This window comes from Podarcis melisellensis (genome assembly GCF_964234715.1).
Source record: "Podarcis melisellensis genome assembly, chromosome: 16".
Lineage (NCBI taxonomy): Eukaryota > Metazoa > Chordata > Lepidosauria > Squamata > Lacertidae > Podarcis > Podarcis melisellensis.
In genome coordinates, this window is record NC_138533.1 from 7,170,269 (window position 1) to 7,176,268 (window position 6,000).

At 45.2% G+C, this 6,000-nt stretch overlaps 1 long non-coding RNA gene across 1 annotated transcript in view; it reads left to right on the forward strand.

The window, feature by feature from the left end:
• LOC309358725 overlaps nucleotides 1-5,429 on the forward strand; it is a 258,724-nt gene extending 253,295 nt beyond the window's left edge. The window contains exon 3 of the long non-coding RNA XR_014163521.1: nucleotides 5,405-5,429. This is a non-coding gene — a long non-coding RNA (uncharacterized lncRNA). The remainder of the gene's footprint in view (nucleotides 1-5,404) is intronic.
• Nucleotides 5,430-6,000: the final 571 nt, after the last annotated feature.

Here is a 6,000-nt window from a genome sequence, read left to right on the forward strand (position 1 = left end):
ACAGCATGACGGAGGTGGGCGAGTGTGACGAGCTGATGCCGGGAGGCGCCGCATCCAGCCTCCTCCTCTTCCCTGGTGCCCTCGAGAACTTGGCGCCCCGGCGCCCCGTGCCACTTCCCTCTATGGGTAAGATGCCCCTGCCTCTGGTTGATTTGATTGACATCCTATGCCCTTTTCAAATGTGGGTTATTGTTTTTATTATATATATATATATATATATATATATATATATATATATATATATATATTGGGTTATTGTTTTTATCTTTATTTTACATATTGTGATCTTTTTTTGTGAACCGCCCTGAGACCTCTGGGTATAGGACGGTACATAAATTAATTAAATAAATGAATTAAATGAATGAAGTTGCAGGGTGAAAGTGTAGGCAATATTGAGCTAGATGGACCAATGGCTGGCTTTGCTTAAGGAAGGTCGCTTTGAGGCTGATGTCCCTTGAATTCAATTTGGAGGGCTTTGTTTAAAGTAAACATATGTAGGGATTATAAGGGAAGTTTAAAAGGGCATCTTTAAAACAGATAAACCCATACCAGCATGGGGAGATGGGGTTTACACAAATCTATAGAATTCAGTAGACAGGGGCCTTGTAGCCTACCTAGACACACCTACATTCTTTATGGAGTGGAGTTGGCACCAATTTAATAAGTGCCTTAAATCATAAAAAGGAGTCAACAACAGGATAATGAAAGGGGAATGGAATTGGATAAAACACCTGCTTTATGAATACAGGGTGGTTCAGGATGAAGTCCGCTTCCAATTATTAGTCAGGGCCTTTGGGGGTAGGACACCTGAAGGCAGTTTTTGTCTACAAGGGAGGTACATGCGGTCCTAGAATCGTATAAAAGGACTTGCTGCCCACGATTCTAACAACAGCTCCCCTCACCTTCACCTGAGTACTTCTCTTCAGACGTTGGTAAGTGAGAGAACTCCATGCCTTTTGCTGCCTATTCCTGTCCAAACTTCACTCTCTCCGTCTCCTTCTTTGAACCTAGATCTGCTTCTCTTTGCTCATCTTCTTTGTCACTTTGGAAGGTTGTGTGGGAATGTTGAGGGTGGCAGGAGAGGATATATTGTTTATTAATATCCTTCCTAAATTGCGTTAGCAAGTTTCTTTACTTTCCCCTTTACACAGCAGAAAACCTGTTGCAAACTCACGTGAGTTTCTTAAGACAATACGCAATTCAATCTGGCTTGTCCAGATTGAAATGTGTTCTAATATTTTCCTGGTAAGACCCCTTGGATCTCTCCTAAAAGAATAAAGACACCTCAGTCTTATTCATAAGCAATAAAAAGAAAGTTTACTCACAACCAGGCAGAGGACAGTGTGATCCCTGAAGGCAGGCTTAAGGCTTAAAATTACAAACTTATTCTAACAGTGTTATCCCATAAGGGACCTGGGGGACTGCTTGACTGGATGCCAGCCGTTCATTCCAGGAAGTTTACAGGACAAAAAGAAGGTGGAAAAGAGAGAGAGAGTGGCAGCATGCCTTGTCCTTTTACCAGGTCTGGAAAGGCCATGCCCACCCACTAGTCACATGCAAAGAAGGATAATCCAGGCCAGGAGGAACAGGAAGTTTCGACTGGCTGAACCAAACATTCCCTTGCATGTCCACTCTAGCAAAACAAGGAATGCTGTATTTGACTGCTCCCAGCCGATTGCATCCCACAGGTTAGAGATGTAGAAAGGCTCATTTCATACGGAGTCAGAGCAATGGTCCATCTCTCTACAGCTGGGATGGGGAATATCTATTGTCTTCAGAGAGTTAAAGGACTACAACTCCCACCATCCCTGGCCATTGGCTGTACCAACTGGGCCTGATGGGTCTTGGAATCCAACAGCATTTGAAGGGCCACAGAAGCCCCACCCCAATTCCTGGTCTACACTGACTGGTGGTGCCTCTCCCCGGTTTCAGGAAAGGTCCTTCTCCTGCCTTACCTTGAGATGCCAGGTATTGAGCTTGGCCTGTTTTGAATGCTATGAATGTTCTCTACTATTGTGCTACAGCCTTTCCTCTATCAGGAGAAACAAGCTATACCTCCGGGTAGAGCCTGCTCTGGAAGGGATGGGCCTCCCAGTCTCAGAAATGAAGGGTAGCTGCCTAAAGAGAGCCAGTGTGGTGTAGTGGTTAAGAGCGGTAGACTCCTAATCTGGTGAACCGGGTTCGCGTCTCCACTCCTCCACATGCAGCTGCTGGGGTGACCTTGGGCTAGTCACACTTCTATGAAATCTCTCAGCCCCACTCACCTCACAGAGTGTTTCTTGTGTGGGAGGAAGGGAAAGGAGAATGTTAGCTGCTTTGAGACGCCTTCTGGTAGTGATAAAGCAGCATATCAAATCCAAACTCTTCTCTTCTTCACTTGGGCCAATGATTGGGAAGTGGAGATAAATCTCCTCATTGAACCTGGTGACAAGCAATGGCTTCGGACATGAATGGCAGAGTATTTTTGCAGGGGTACATATATTCAGAGTCTTGAAAATGAGCTTTTTGCCATTTGCTTCTTCAAAATATCCTTAACCAACGCTTCTACAAAAGGCTCCAAGAACACCTTTCAAATGATCAGTTTCTGCCCACAGGCTTGCAATCTGAAAAGCACAACAGAAAATGGAAACTAGGTGACGATGGCAGAGGTGATGAAGAGACAACATACCTGCCATTGCCCCATATCTTAAGGGTTGTCAAGTGCAGGATGGAACATATCTGCTTTCTGTTGCTGCAGAAATGGCGGGGAAGCTGTGGCTGTCTCAGTGTTGTTGCACTTCAAATACCATCAAGCCAATAGTATAGCCCATAGCCCGGGGGCAAGGATGGTTGGAGTTGTTGACCAAGGACATCTGGGGGACCACAGGTTCATCATCCCTATTGTAGAGAATAAGAGCTGAACCAAAAAGTTCATAATACAGTGGTACCTCAGGTTACATATGCTTCAGGTTACAGACTCCACTAACCCAGAAATAGTGCTTCAGGTTAAGAACTTTGCTTCAGGATAAGAACAGAAATCGGTCTCCGCCGGTGCGGCAGCAGGAGTCCCTATTAGCTAAAGTGGTGCTTCAGGTTAAGAACAGGTTTCAGGTTAAGAACGGACCTCTGGAATGAATTAAGTATTTAACCTGAGGTACCACTGTACAAGGAATGAGATTTCTTTCAAGTGGAAATGAAGGTGAACTTCCCTGTGGCACAAGTGGTTTTACAATGGAACACACCAACACTGAAGCCACTGGCCACTCCTAGGTCAGATATTGCTTATTTAATTTTTTATATATACTATTAACCTTCTTCAATCGACAGCATATGGTGAACCAAACATAAAATAGTCCCAGCCAAAGAAGGGGCATGTGTACGTGAAGGGAAAGGACAGAAATCTTTGATAGAAATAAAATAACCTCTTATGTTTCTTAGAGTTTTCCGGTCTTCTCCCCTTGTTCAGCCCACAAAATTAAAAATTGCTTTTGTCTGGAAAACCCCCAGAACCCTTGGAAATGTAAAATAAAAGTTTCAAAAGGTGATCATTTCAGGGTTAGCAGGAGGACACTTTTCAGCCACCAAACGTGCGGGTAAACAAGGATGCTTTTCGATCCTTCCTGGGACATCTCAATGGGGTGGGCATTCCAAAAGTGGGGAGCCAACTCTAAGAAGACCGTCTGATGGGGTCACAACTAAGTGAGACAAGCCCAGTGGTGACACCACCAATTGGCCTCCAAGGCTGTCCTGCGGCATTCTTTGTTGGCTTGATTAATGTTTTTATGATATAGACTTGCAGATTATGTGATAATCTCTCCTCTTCTTCCTCTTCTTCTTCACTGGTGGTGGTAGTGCACATTGTTGTGGTTGTGGCTTTTGTTACGACTTGGATGCATGAATCAGCAATAAATTGTCTTACTCATTATCTTTTCAGATCCAGCATCCAGCAGTCCAAAATGGCCTGCGGCTACACTTCCACCTGTTGCACCCCATCCTGTTACCCAGTTGGCAGTCTGGGCTCGCTGAAACCAAGTTGTGGCTTTGGGGGCTTTGGGGGATTGGGCCAAGGATTGGGGGCCTTAGGAAGCATTGGGCTGGGCTTAGGAGGCATTGGGGTGGGCTTTGGGGGTTCAAGTGGTGGCGGAGTGTCATCAAGTAGTCTCGGTATAAATCCTGCTGCCAGGGTTGGTTGCATCAATCAGTTACCACCATCGGAAGTATCCATCAAGCCACCTCCAGTTAATTTAGTCATCCCAGGACCAATACTCGCTGCCACGTGTGAGCCACTTCGTGTGGGAGGATTCACCGCCTGTGGTGGCACATCGTCTGTGGGAGGAGGCCAGGGATACAGCTCCTCTAGATGCTATTCGTGCTATTAAAGAGAGCGCTCAGACCGGCAGAATACCCTCACCGGCAATTGACACACTCGGCATGGCTTCACGGTGGATGATCTCATGGACACCTAGGTGCCAGAAACGCCAAGTGCCCACAGTTCAACTACCAAGTTTACGGGATTTCCAGATGCTTGGCTCATCCATGTTTGTCTTACAAATGTGCAGCTGCTTCCTAAGATGTCTTGTTCTATTCGCTATGCATTTCTTCTTCCTCTGTGCTTTTGCTTTGGGACATATCTCCAGCTTTGGGCAAATCTTTGAATGTATCTAACCGCTATTCCTCCCAAATGCCATAGAAACACGATACAACTCTGATTGTGTATGCATTATCTGACTCATCAATATCTATGTTTGAATTACCTTACTGCAAAGCCTAGAAGATGTTTCTTCCTTTTTTCCTGGAACAGAAAATATTCTCTGACTTCCTCTTTTGCATTAAACTTAGTTTCAGCATTGAACCTGTTCTCTGAGGGTTGTTTTTTAATGCTTCCCAATGTGGAGGGCAAATCGGAGCTCCTGAGGAGAATGCTGTTGCACAGGAGAATTTAGAAGCAATTTGTGGGTAAAACGTGGGCTGGGTGAGGTGTCAATTAGGCGGATTTGAATTGATTGACTAACTGAGCCCAAAGGGTACTCCTTTATAGTTCCTCGTCATCGTGGGGAGGGGGGGGGGAGTTACAAGTGGGATGCAGCAGGGTTCTGCCTTAGGACCATTGCTGTCCAACACCTTTCTAAATGACTTGGATGAAGGAATTGAGGAATTTGAAGATGACACCAAACTGGGAGGGGTAGCTAATGCCGCAGAAGACAGAATCAGAATTCAAAATGACCTTAACGGATTGGAGAACTGGGCCAAAGCTAACATAATGAATTTCAATAGGAATAAATGTAAGGTTCTGTACTTAGGCAGGAAGAAGCAGCCACACAAACATAAGATGGGGGGGGCACATGGCTTACTAGCAGTACATGTGAAAAAGATCTAGGGATCTTAGCTCACCACCTGCTTAACATGGGTCAACAGTATGATGGAGCACCAAAAAAAAAAAAAAAAAAAAAGGTCATGCTACTCTAGGCTGCATTAACAGAAGTGTAGTATCCAGATCAGGGGAAGTAACAGTACTGCTCTATTCTGCCTTGGTCTGATGGCATCTGGAATACTGTGTCCAGTTCAGGATGCCACAGTTTAAGAAGGATGTTGACAACTGGAATGTGTGCAGAGGAGGGCAACCAAGATGATCAAGGGTATGGAAACCAAGCCGTATGAGGAACAGTTGAGGGAGTTGGGTGTGTTTAGCCTGGAAAAGAGGAGACCAAGAGGAGATATGACAGCCATCTTCAAATATCCCAAGGGATACCAAATGGACAATGAGCGAGCTTGTTTTCTCCTTCCCTGCTGGGTAGGATTGGAACCAATGGTTTCCAGTTACAAGAAATGAGATTCCCATTAAATACCAGGAAGAACTTTATGACACTAAGAACTGTTCCAAAGGGGAACAGACTCTCTTGGGAAGCTGCAGACTCTGCTTCCTTGGAGGTTTTTAAGCAGAGGTCGGTTGGCCCTCTGTCCTGGATGCTTCAGCTGAGATTCCTGCATTGCAGGGAGTTAGACTAGATGACCCTTGGGGTC